A 13,052-nucleotide genomic window follows, 5' to 3' on the forward strand; every position below is an offset into this window, starting at 1 on the left:
GTTTATACAGAGGGTCTAAACTCACACAGCACAGAACTTATTTAACAGGGAGCTCCACACAGCTCTGTGCAATTTACAAAGCACAGTTTGGCTCCCCAGTACCTTCTAAGAATCAGTACACTCAGTAAAACCTTAACATGCTGGACTCTGCAGACCAGACTTGGCATTGACTTCTGTGATCCCAGACAAGTTACAGTGGAGACCTATATTATATGCGGTGGGGATGACGGAGATTAAGTCTAACATCAATGTATTAAGTGAGAGTCCGTTTTATCCTGGAACAATCCCTTGCATTTGTCTGTAAAGTAAAATGTACAGATATAACATTCTCAAAACAGGTCCATCACAGCTAGCTTTTTTTCTGTCGCTGGAGCAGATTGCTGTTTCTTTGCTTGAGCACCAGATGAAGTAGGTGGGGTGTGTGTATAGAGGATGCATTTGAAAACCAGTTCTCTTTAAACAGAAGCACAGCTGGCTGGGGAGGAGGGGTGCTGAGGTGCCCACTGAGCACGTGCTCTGAGAGTGACTTTTTTCAACAATATTTAAGTCACACAGTGGCCTGTTAAGACCATCAAGAAAGGAGCCATGTGGAAACAGGCTTCCCCAGCAGGGGCATGGCTCACCACCCCCAAACCCATTCCCTCCAGTGTTAGAATCTGGCTCTGCCTGTGTATTTGAACAGTGGACTCATACTCACGGCCAAGAGAGGAGACCGTCTGAGCTGCTGGGATCCCTGGAGGAAGCAGCGGACTCAAGATGCCCATCTCCCCTGTACTCTGGGCATGAGCTCATCGATTGAAGACTGAGCAGAATCACCTGTGCCAAAAATGACAATAGTCATCATATCACTAGTATTCCAGCAGCTAACACGATGTGTCCGGCACCATTCTAAATGCTTTATATACATTAACTTACTTGCTAATATGTGTGTAATAAACACCTCAGTGTGCACCCCCAGATAAGATCTCCTGGGACACTTACTTAACCAGACAGGTTACCAGCCCCTCCACTGGAATTTCTGGTTGAGTAGATCTGGGTCAGGGCCCAGGACTCTGTGTGTGTGTGTGTGTGTGTGTGTGTGTGTGTGTGTGTGTGTGTATGTGTGTGTGTGTGGTTTAAATTTATGTATTTATTTTGAGAGACAGCGCAAGTGGGAGAAGGACAGAAAGAGAGAGGGAGAGAGAGAGAGATAATCCCAAACTGTGCAGACCCTGATGCGGGGCTTGAACCCATGAAACCGTGAGATCATGACCAGAGCCAAAGTTGAGTTGGATGCTCAACCAGACTGAGCCACCCAGGCACCCTAGTACTCTGTGTTTTTAATAAGCACTCCAGGCACCCCTTATATACAGATGGGTTTTGGACATGCGGAATCATTATTTCCCTGTCTTTGTTCGTTCCTTCGCTGAGCTGGTATGGTGAAATTTGTGTCAGTTTGCATGCGTATGGCTACCCCACCGGACCAAACCTTTCTGAGCCTGAGTCTCCTCTTCTGTGAAAGGGGAATGGTCACAGGATCTACTTCCCAGGGTGGGTGAGAATTCAGTGAGATAAAGCGTTCAAAGCGGCATGTCCAGTACCTGGGAAGTGGCCACTGCTCCCGCTGTTACTGTCATTACTGTTACTTGGGGGTGCACAGAGCACACAGAGAGACTCACACCCCTGCGCTGGTGTTACCTGGTGGAGTGGCCTTTACCCAGTTGACAGCTGGGAATGTGCTCAAGCCAATCTCCTTCCTCTGGTTCTTTACATGTAGATCCGGTGCCCAGAAGAAAATGGATTGGCAGAGAATGGATTACTTCCTGCCTCCCTCCGCAGCCCTGTTTCGAAAGGCCCTGGTCAAATTAAAATGCATTAACTGAGTTTGTCAAGGAGCCACCAGCCATCTGGGAAGGCCCATCCCCTGCCTCCTGCCTGCCGTGTGTCAGGCCGTGGCCGGCCATGCCACATTCACATGCCGGACCACGCAGAGCCAGGCCTTCTCTTGTGGCCGCATCCCGGCTCCCATGGAAACCTGGGGTTTGGTTCTGAGCCTGAAGACAAATGAGGTGGCTGTCTGCACCATGTTCCCAAATGGGTTCTCTTTCATGTCCAATATTTTCTCTGCCTATTGTAGAGCCTCGGCCTCAGAAGGCAAAAGCAAAAGCACAAAAAAGGCCAAATGGAGAAATAGACCAACGGAAGGGGAGCCAAGGGGAGGTGATTACATAACCCCGGCAGCCAGGCTGTCTGCAAGCCCTATGACTTATTTAGCTGTCTGTCTTTGCGGGATGTTAGACTCCATCCTTTCCAGCTGGCTCTCCGCTTTGGTGATTACATTAACACTCAGTAATTAGAGGACATAGACACCTCTGTAGCCACCAGTATTCCCAGTGGCGGGATGAGGATATTCAATACCAGGAACGCCCCATCGCTGGCCTGCACACGGGTCCCTGCCCAAGGGTCTCAACCATCTGTGGCAAAATGAGACAGAAATAAGGTTAAAAAAAAAAAACCTGCAAAATCTGTACAGTTTGAAGGCTGGTGCTTGATCTTGAGCTGATGTGAACAATGTCCTTTAAAAAATCCAAAACGATGGTGATACTAATTAGTGGTTGCTTCTGTCATTTTGATATAATTCAAAGTTGGTCCCTAATACTGCTCTCCACTTTGGGGAGAAATTCCTGATCTCTGAAATCCGAGGGTCTGAGAACCACTGCTCTCTCTATAAAAGAATAACCTAATAAACCGAATAATGTGGTATAAAAGGATTCTTCTTTCCTTTTTTAATCCCACATGCATAGCGGTTTTAGCCTCGGCCTCTTCTCTTTACACAGTAGGTGATAGCCGCTCAGAGACGCCTGCCTGTGTTCCTCCTGCCTTACTTCCCCATCTGCTCTCCAGGTCCTTGGGAGCCTTGGCTCGGCCCTGTCTTGAGTCTTAACCCAGTCTTGGTGAGGATGAGAGTAAGAAAGTCACTATTAAACAGCCACCAACTGCAGCCTTCCTCTGACATCCTAACTACTTGACATACTTTACTGAGTCTCTGTAACAATACTGGGAGAGGGGTACTATGAATACTATCCCTGTTTTACAGTTGGGAAAAGTGCGGCTCAGAGAGGTTAAATCACTTACCCGAAGCCACACAGCTTTGAACGGCAGAGCTGGGAGGCAGACCCAGGCAGCCTGACGTGGAGCCCGTGTGCTTAACTATTAACTACACTCCCTCGTGATAAAGCATGGCCAGGGAGAAAGGTAGGCCTGGATTCCAAGCCCACCTTTACTACTTAACAGGCTACATCTTTACCTCTCCGAGCCTCTGCTCTCTCATCTGTAAAGTGGTCCTTGTAACAGCTGCCTCCCCCGGATGTGCTGAGGATAAAGTGAGGTAATGGAAGGCCCTCGGGATGGGTATCTCCTTGTCCTTCTCCTCCCCCGGCCACACCCGCTGGGCTCCGAATGGCCCCCTGGGACTTCTTTACCGCCATTCAGTCCTGCAGCTTGCTTCTCACAGTGATTCAGCCGAGCTTCAGCTTCCCCACACGTTGCTTTATTACCTCTCTCAAGTTCTGACCAGCGCCCCAAGCTGCTGCCTCCTCCCCCAGGATTCTGATTGGTGAGAGGTGGGGGTGCCTGCTACCACCCCACCCCCACCCCTGCTTTACCTTACCCCAAGGCCTTGCAGACAGAATTCCTAACTAGTGACATCGTGTTCCCTCTAGTAACCCCTAAATACCTCCTCTTTCTGGGTTTGCATCTTCATGGCCAGCCCCATGGATTGGAAATGTGGGGCCAACAGTTTCTAGGATGATAGCTGTGGCTCTTGAGTCTCTCATTTGCCACGTTTCACCCCTTCCCAAGCTGTGTTGGGAGGGGAGGCAGGGTGGGTGGACCCCAGCCACAACATGCCTTAGGCATGGATCCTTGCCCCTTCGTCTCAATTTGTTCCAGGTTCCAGAGCCCCTGTGAGCCTTGGATGCAAATCACGTGTTCTCCTTACACGGATGACCTTCAGTGTGGCACCTGTAATGCCCCAGGCATGTCCCAGGCATGGTCTGTAGATCACAGATGTAAGCAAATCCTCCTGAATGCTTGTGAGGTGGGTCCCATTAACTTCCATTTGGTGGACAGGCAAAGCAAGGCTTGGTGAGGGTGGAGAGATGTGCACATCACCCATAGTCTGTTACTGACAGATCTGGACTTGCCGAAGCCTTCCTGGTTCTAGATATTTCTGTGCCTGGCACAACACAGGCCAGAAATGCGGTGGGTTGTTTAAGCAGGCTGTCTGTTTCCAGAATCCATACGGAAAGTTTGGGGGATGGGCACCACCTGCCTACCAGCTACCTCTGCCCAGATGTGCCTTCACCTGTCCAGTGGGCCTTGGTTTTCTCATTATTCAAATGGGCCTACTGATACCTACTAATACCTCCTAGGGCTGTAGGGAGAATAAATGAGGTCGTGTCTGCAAAATGCTCACCAGCAGTTGATGCTTAAAAAACGTTATTCCCCTTACTCTTGACAAAACCCTCCATCAATGTAGCTACATTCTTGTTTAAAAAAAAAAATACAGCTCTCTAGGGGCCCAGGCTGGGGTCTGTGAGGACTCCTAGAGAGTCCTTTGTGATCCCATATCCCAGAGTGCAGAGACAGTGCCTACCAAGCATGTTTAGTAGGAACCCTAAGGATGTCAGCGAGAGATGACCCTTTCCCAGCCCCCTCCCCAAATCAGAAGTATGCAGACAGAGGGGGCCCAATAAAATGCCCGGAATCTTTGGAATTGGTGTAGAAAACAAATTCAGTGGCAACCAGATTTTATTTTAATGATCCGTGTCCCGTCTGCTGGAAAGAACTCGTTTCTACGGCAGAATCTTTCCATATTCTAGTGAGCAGAGGGAGAGTAACCAGCGATACCGCAGTTGGAATTGGCCCTGTGAAGACAGAGCTTCTCCTCAAGACGGTGTAGCAGCTGTGCCCCCGCCCCACTGCCTCTCGTGAGTTCCTCCCTGTCACTGCGCCAATCTCTTTAAAATGCATAATAGACACGGATCTGCTCAAGATTGCCTTTGAAAGCAACTCTAGCAGCTCACATAGCATCCTGAAAGATGGAGTGTTTTGTGAATAACTTGCTGGATTTCGGTTTTCCTGGGACTTCCTCTGGCTTCTAGGAATAATGCCTACCCAGTTTTTCTCCCGGTTTGGGGAGCACTGATTAATGGTGCTGTGACGCGTATCGGAGGCAGGCGCTTTTTCACTGCCACTGCCGGCCCTGATGGATGGCACCGCCTCTTCCCTGGCTGGGGCGACCTAGATCGGGGCGCCCTCTCCCCACTGCAAGCCTTATTCATCACAGTGGCTACAATGTGCCAGATGCCCGCTGTGTTTGAGGAATCGTTTGTGTGTCTGAGCTCGCATAAACTTCACAGCCACCCACAAGGAAGGCACTGGTATTACTTCCCCAGGCCTCACATTAGCATGAGATGGCAGATCCAACCAGGGTGCAAACCCGGGCTGGTGTGAAGCTGGGGCCCTGCTGTTTTGCCACAACACTGTGCTTTGGCGAGCAGATCTCGGGAGTGATGTTAGTAGTGGAAGTTAATGATGGGAGTAGATCACATGTTGATATGATTCATCAGCCTTAGGAGGCACCTCTGTCTGGGCCGTGGCATGCAGTTGGCCAGGTTGTGCACTGCACAACTCTAGAAGGTACCAGTCACAGTGTGATCTATGTGCATGGTGCTCTCTAGAATTGTGTAGTGCACAAGCTGCACAGCCATAATGTCAGCCCTGGGATCCTAGCTGTTTTCAGCTGTTTAGTCAGAGGGAGGGCTCAGGAGAGTACACACTGCTTCATCAGCTCTGGGTTGGACAGCTGGCTCTGCCACTTTTCATTCATGTGACCTGGGGCAAAATCCTTAACCTTTCTGTGCATCGGTTTTTTTCATCTATAAATCAGGGAGTGAGAGCGTTGTCTTTCTCCGAGGGTTAGTGCAACGATTACAGTTCATCTATACGCAGTGATTGTGACAGTCACGGCCCACAGTAAGCACCCCATGAATGGTGGCTGCTCGTGTGTGTACTGTTGTTTTTGTAACCTGCACAACCTGGCTTCCCGCTGTCTCCGTCACCCCCAACACCCTCTTGCCCAGTCAAATGGCTTTTCTTTCCCCATAGATTCCTCCTCCTCTCCGACCTTGGGGCCTCTGCTCGCCTAGAATACCGTCAACATTTTTACTATGTCCGGATTCTACTTACAAGGTCTGGCTGGGGTACTGCCTCTTCCATGGGGTTTTCCCTGATTTCCCCAGGGGGAAGCTCCACCTCCTCTGCTCTGATCTCTCACAGCACATGACCCATGACTACATTTATGTGACAGCCATGACACTGTATAAAGTGCCCCCCCCCCACTAGACTCCGAGCTGGTTGAGGGCCCTCCAGGTGGTCTGACCTTGCCTCTCAGTCCGCTTTGCCCAAGGCTTGGCACATGGTAGAACTTTAATAAATGGTTTGTGTTTTTAGTTGAATTGGTAGATTAATGCCCTCCTAATGGTCACCTAACAGCAGGAGCTTTGCACCTGATGCACATAACCATGTTTTTGTTTTTTTTTTTTTTGCTGTTGTTGCTTTTTTAATGTTTATTTTTGAGAGAGAGAGAGAGAGAGAGAGAGAGAGCGAGCATGAGTGGGGGAGGGGCAGAGAGAGAGGGAAACACAGAATCTGAAGCAGGCTCCAGGCTCTGAGCTGTCAGCACAGAGCCCGACGCAGGACTCGAACTCACGAGCTGTGAGATCATGACCTGAGCCGAAGTCGGACGCTTAACCAACTGAGCCACCCAGGTGCCCCTCTTTTTTTTGTTGTTTTAAAATAGAAACTGTCATCATTTATTTGACCTCATTTTCTTCTTTTTGGTTTCTTTTTAATCGTTTAAGTTGTTTGTAGCATGTTCACAGCCATTGCTGTCCCATTCTAGAACATTTCTATAACCTCAGAAAGAAACCCCAGGCTCATTAGTGATCTTCGTCTCAAGTCTCCCCCAGCCTCTAGCAACCGCTAATCTACTTTCTGTCTCTCTAGATTTTCCTATTCTGCACATTTTGTGCAAGTGGGATCATAGAGCATGTTGCCTCTGGCTTCTGGCTTCTTTCTCCTGGCACTTGTTTCTAAGGTTCATCCGTGTTGTAGCACGTATTGGGAACCTCACCCCTTTTTATGGCTGAATAATATTCTTCTGTGTGGCTAGACCACCGCTTCGTTTTCCATTCACGAGCTGATGGACATTTGGGTTGTTTCACTTTTGGGCTGTTAGGGATAATGCTGTATATATAATCATGTACAAGTTACTGTGCATCTTCTCCTTTTCATGCTGCCCCTGATATTTCTGTGCATTCAGGCAAAGAGCATGAAAGGGATTGTTGCCAAGGGTGATGAGACGACTAGGGTTTATGATCTGATAGGGTCCACCAGGTGCCGGGCTCTGTCCCAGGGGCTAGATACCCATTATCCACGATCTCTCTTAATCTTCCCAGGGCTCTGTGAGATTCTCAGAGAGGCCAAGTGCCGTGCTTAAGGACATGAAACTGATAGGTAGGGTTTGAACCCACATTTCTGTGACTTTAGAGCCTGTGTTCATACCACTGTCCAGTGGTGGCTGCCTCTGGAAGGGGAGTGAATCTACTTAATTAAAGATGCTCCTTTCTTCTTCCCAAAGAACACGTGCCTGACCAGCCTCGCCACAGACAGTCATGGAATAAGGGTGCTCTCAAGGGACCTTGTTTGTCCCTGGGCCACCCCAGCCAACATCGTGGGCCTCTCAGACCTGGGTCACCTAAAGCCTGACATTCAGTCCACGGATGCCTCGAGGAGGCTGCTACCCGCCAGTGTCCATGAGGATTGACATGGATGGAAGAAACCAAGTGTGTGTCCCAGGGTGGGGCTGGGCAGACCAGCCAGGAGCGCCAGCTGAGACCGGGCAAGCAGTGAACGTGCCATGCTCTGCTGTCCAGGAGCGCTGGGCAGGGAGGGCCCATCACACTCTGCACACGCTGTGACAAGTTCATACGGCCCGCCCTTCTGAAGATGCACACAGCTGCGGCAGACCCTTCTGCCGGGGTGTGTGTGGAGCATTGCCAGTGCTGGTGACAATAGCTGAGCATCTGAAGGGGGCTCACCCTTCGCTTCTTTTCAAGGGAGGGGATACAGGACCAGAGGCTGGGGTGATAGCATACCACTGTGAGGGCCTTCAGGGTCCAGAGGAGGAGTGAAGTGAGAGGACTGGCAAAATGGAAAATTGCATACGTCAGGGATATCAGAAGCCCCTGCAAAAAGACAGAGGCGAGGGCCACACTGCAGCCAGATCTTTCAGCAGATGGGCGGGGCGGCAGGCCCCTTCCAGAATACTGATGATTCCTCTAGATAGAGCTAAGTCTCTTGTCCCCGAAAGCTGAGGATCACAGCTTCCAAAGGATCCATTTGAAGCTGTGAAGGGGAAGCAGTCTCTTCCCCAGAGGGTGGGCTAAACTGGCCCACAGGGGTGTGTGTGTGTGTGTGTGTGTGTGTGTGTGTGTGTGCGCGCGCGCACGCGAGAGACAGACAGAGATCAAGACAGACAGACCCTGGACTAACTGATGAGTGTACATGGGCTCCATCCTGAGAGGCCTCAGGCTTAGAGGGCATCATAAGGTCTGATGTTTCTTTTTTTTTTTTAACGTTTATTTATTTTTGAGACAGAGAGAGACAGAGCATGAACGGGGGAGGGGCAGAGAGAGGGAGACACAGAATCTGAAGCAGGCTCCAGGCTCCGAGCTGTCAGCACAGAGCCCGACGCGGGGCTCAAACTCACGGACCGCGAGATCATGACCTGAGCCGAAGTCGGAAGCTCAACCTACTGAGCCACCACCCAGGCGCCCCATGGTCTGATGTTTCTTGAACCCCTGCTATGTAACAGTGTCTTGGGAAATGCTCTGTCTCATTCATTCCCTGAAAACAACCGTGTGTGGTATTAATTTTATTTTACAACAGAGGAAAATGAAGCCCTGGGAATAACTCTTCTAAGGACGTACCACCGGAAGCAGTGGTGCTGTGATCTGGACCCAGGCTTGGGGTGCCAGAGCCCAGCTCCTTGGTCATTAGCCCCTCGTGCTTCCCCCTGGCTACATCTGGGGCTTTGCCAGCCTGCTCTTGGCCCCCCTGCCCAGGTGGTCCCGATCTGGTCCTCGCTGGGTTCCTCATTGCTGAGTGACCTTGGGCAAATCAGTTTTCCTCTCTGAACCTTGGTGTTCTTGTCTTTAAAGTGAGGGGTTGGCACAGAGCAAGGGTTTTCAAAGTGAGTTCCACAGACTCCTGGCGTCCTATGACCCCACAACAGTGACCTTGTTATTTGTTCTGTTTATCAGATTTCTGTGGGAGACTTTGATTAAAGGCTTCTGGCGGTTATAAATAAACAAAAAAGTAAACAAGAAAAAACGCTCCAACTAGATACTAGGCAGCCTCCCGGCTTTGGCTACCAAAGGTCTGGAGGAGTAGCCCTGAACTCCCCACCAGCAAGCCCCAGGAGAGTCTGGACCTGTGTGCTGGGGTTGTATTAGTGTTGGGGTGGAGGGTCCCCAAAGAAGTCAGCCATGAGTGGGCTGGGACAGAGCAGATCTCAGGATGACCCTGAGGAGGTGGCGTCACCAGAGTGGCCAGGGCAGTGTTTCCCAAATTCTAGTAATCAGAGCACTAAGCCATGATTTTTGCCACATCTGTGGTACAAGAGGTAGGAGAGCCTGATGGTTAGGAATCAGGCTGCCTAGGTCTTCTACTTACTACCTCCTGCCTTGGGCAAGGTACTTAGTCTCTCGGAGCTCAGGGTCCCTCTCTGGATGGTGGGGGTGACAGCGGGGTGTGTTTGTGGTGTTGTCATGACTTAATACATGCAGAGCATTTGGCCCAGTACCTGGCCCACACTAAGGGCTGATTATTACTTAAGCAGCGTGACTTCGGCTCTTCACGTCTGTTTAATGGGGATAGTGATAACAGCAGCCTATCCGGGTCCTCGTAAGGATCGGATAGTAAGTAGTTATTAAAGGGTGGCAGTGGTCCCTATTGTATTTTCCTTTAAATCTAGGCACATCTCCTTTATTGAGCCTCATCCCTTCTTGGAGGCAGCCACCATCCGAGTGGCGGGGACTGGCCAGGGGTCAGTGCTGGCACAGTTGCCTGGCTTGTCCGGCCATGCGGCCGCAGGAGAGCAGTATTAACGGCAGACACGTGAAATCCTCCAGTCTGGGCCAGAGCCAAGGCGGGCGTCTGACCCGCCAGCTCACACCGGGAAGGGAAGCCAGTCCCTGGGGGGGGGGGGGGGGGGGGGGGGCATGCTGTAAATAGACACACGCGCTGGCATGGACCCCGGCCAAGGAAGGCCTCCCCGCCTGCAGTTGGTGGAGCCGGCTTCCTCCGTCGCCCTGCTCTCCACAGGCCTGCTCTCCGCACGTCCTGGGAAGCAGGGATTGAACTGGGCGGTTAGAGATCCAGGTGTGGGTCCAGCTCCGTGCCTTGGGCGTGATGCTTCCACTCTCTGACCACAGTTTCCCCATCTGTGAACGAGGGCATGTTCTGGATGACCTGGGAGTTCTCTTCTTTGCCCTCTCTGGTTTGTGTATGGCGGGGGGTGGGGGGGGGTGGGGGGCAGGGTCAGGTAGTGGTTAAGTCGGGGTGTGGGGTGGGGGAAGGAGTCATACATACTCCCGGGTTCCAATACTGACTTTGCCACTTCTTAGCTGGGGGATAAGTTACTTAACCTCCCTGGGTATCAGTCTCATCGTCTGTAAAATGGGCTGGCCGTTGGGTTGTGATAGCACCTGTCCCAGGGTGTTGTGTCAAGGATTATGAGGTCATACATGCAGAGTGCTCAGTATGGTGCCTGGCACCAGCAGGACTCCACCAATGGAGCTGATGACTTACCCACCCGTTCTGTAACGTTGCCCATCACCCCAGGATTCAGGGTCTTGTTGCTGTTAAGCCCAGGAGCCTCTCCAGCCTAAAGTCAGCTCAGAGTGCCAGAGTCGCCTCAGCCAATCCACAGCCGCCGTTCACGGAGCGCTCCTTCATTTGCTCATTCAGCCTGCTTAGTGAGCACCTATGAGGAGCCAGGCACCGTTCCAGGTGCTGGACATATGTGAGTGACCAAAACAGATAGGACTCCCTGTCCTTAGAGAGTGTAGAGCCTAATGGGGGAAGACAGACACTAAACCAATAAACAAGCGGAGCATAAGCATGAATCTCTGGGCCTTGCTTTGGAACCACCATAGGTGACTTTCTGATGCCCACCACCCCCATTCCTGGCTGACACTCCCTGATCTTTAAAGTCCTGCTGTATTCCTGCAGGAGTTCTGAGTCGCACTCCCAGACTAGGCCCTCACTCCGTTACTCCAGTACTCGGGCTCTGGAATCAGTCGGGCGTGGGCTTTGAGTCCTACTTACACCAACTCTCTGGCTGCTTGACCTTGGGTAAGTCGCTTAGCCTTTCCCTTCCCGTTTCCTCCTCTTTAAAATAACATTGCCCGCATCCTAGCACTGTCACGGGGATTAAAGGAGTTAATATATGCAAAGTAGGTGTGTCGGGGCGGCTCAGCTGGTTAAGCATCAGACTCTGGATCTCAGCTCTGGACTTGATCTCAGTCTCATGAGTTTAAGTTCCGTGTTGGGCTCCATGCTGGGTGTGAAGCCTACTTAAAAAAATAAAAATAAGTTAATGTAAAGCATTGAGAACAGTGTTTACCCCTGTATGACTTTGAACACGTTACTCTTTGAGCCTCAGTTTACTCGCCTGTAAAACGGGCATAAAATGGTACCTAATTCATACGGGCACTTGGAAGGCTGAAATGTGATGATGTATGTACAAGGCTTGGCTTAGCATGGATCAGATGCTCCTCCTCCTCTCTTGGATTGATTAATTATTGCTGAGTAACAAATTACCCTAAACTCGGTAGCTTAAAACAACAATTTATAATTGCTTCCGTATATGAGAGTCAGGGGAGGTAGCAGAACTACTCTAGGCTTGACTGTGCCACTGTGCGTTTTAAGCTGGGGGTCCAGCAGGATGTGGCTCCTTGCTGAGGTCTGGGCTTGGCTCTGCTTCATCTGTCTTTGTCTTGGGACCTGTCTGAGAGAGTGGTAGCTACACCTCTCACTGCACTGCAGAGCTGCAGGAGGGCAAACATGCAAGACCTCTTAAGGCTTAGGCTGGGACAATACTGTCCCTTCCACCTCATTCTGTTGCTAGAGCAATCACATGGTCAAACCCAAAGTCAAGAGGTAGAGAAATAGACTCTGGTCCTTCAGTGGCGGGAACTGCAAAGTCACACGAAAGGGAGTGTGAGTAAAAGCAGGAGTGAGAGAGAATCAGGGGCATTAATGGGGTCGGCTGGGCCTCCCAAGAAGCCCCAGGAGAGGGCCAGTGTAAGAACTTCAGTGAGGGGCAGTGATTTGGGTAGGTATCATTTTTCTGTTCTTTCAAAAAAAATTTAATGTCTTATTCATTTTTTTTTGAGAGAGAGAGAGAGAGAGAGGGAGATTGGGGGAGGGGCCGAGAGAGAGGGAGACACAGAATCCTAAGCAGGCTCCAGGCTCTGAGCTGTCAGCACAGAGTCCGACGTGGGGCTTGAACCCACGAACCACGAGATCATGACCTGAGCCGAAGTTAGGCACTTAACCAACCATGCCACCCAGGCACCCCTGGGTAGGTATTTTCGATTATATCGTGGGGACAGTAGCCCCGAAACATTCATTGGGTTGCTGCTCTAGAAGATGACTTCCTTTCTGCACCCGCATTGCCCTGGGGACATAGTAGGGGATTTTCTTCCCAGGAATGTTGTGGGAAAATGAAGGATGAGCGCAGGAGGGCTGGATGGCAAAGCCCAGGAATGCCTCTCCCCACCCCCGCCCCTCCATTAAATCTGTCCTTGCAATGGAATAAATAAAACTGTCAGCTGGAAAAATGAGGGGCAAGCCGACCAAATATGATAAACTGTCTCTTGCTGTGTATTGTACTCTCCACAATAAAACCCCAAGTGGATGCTAAAAATGTGTGCAGCTTT

General features: G+C 50.7%; 1 protein-coding gene across 2 annotated transcripts in view; it reads left to right on the plus strand.

The window, feature by feature from the left end:
* The window catches only part of ABTB3 (ankyrin repeat and BTB domain containing 3), a 314,326-nt gene that overhangs the window by 73,297 nt on the left and 227,977 nt on the right, over positions 1-13,052 (plus strand). The gene's annotated exons all lie outside the window — the stretch shown is intronic.

Source organism: Acinonyx jubatus, chromosome B4 (genome assembly GCF_027475565.1).
Source record: "Acinonyx jubatus isolate Ajub_Pintada_27869175 chromosome B4, VMU_Ajub_asm_v1.0, whole genome shotgun sequence".
NCBI lineage: Eukaryota > Metazoa > Chordata > Mammalia > Carnivora > Felidae > Acinonyx > Acinonyx jubatus.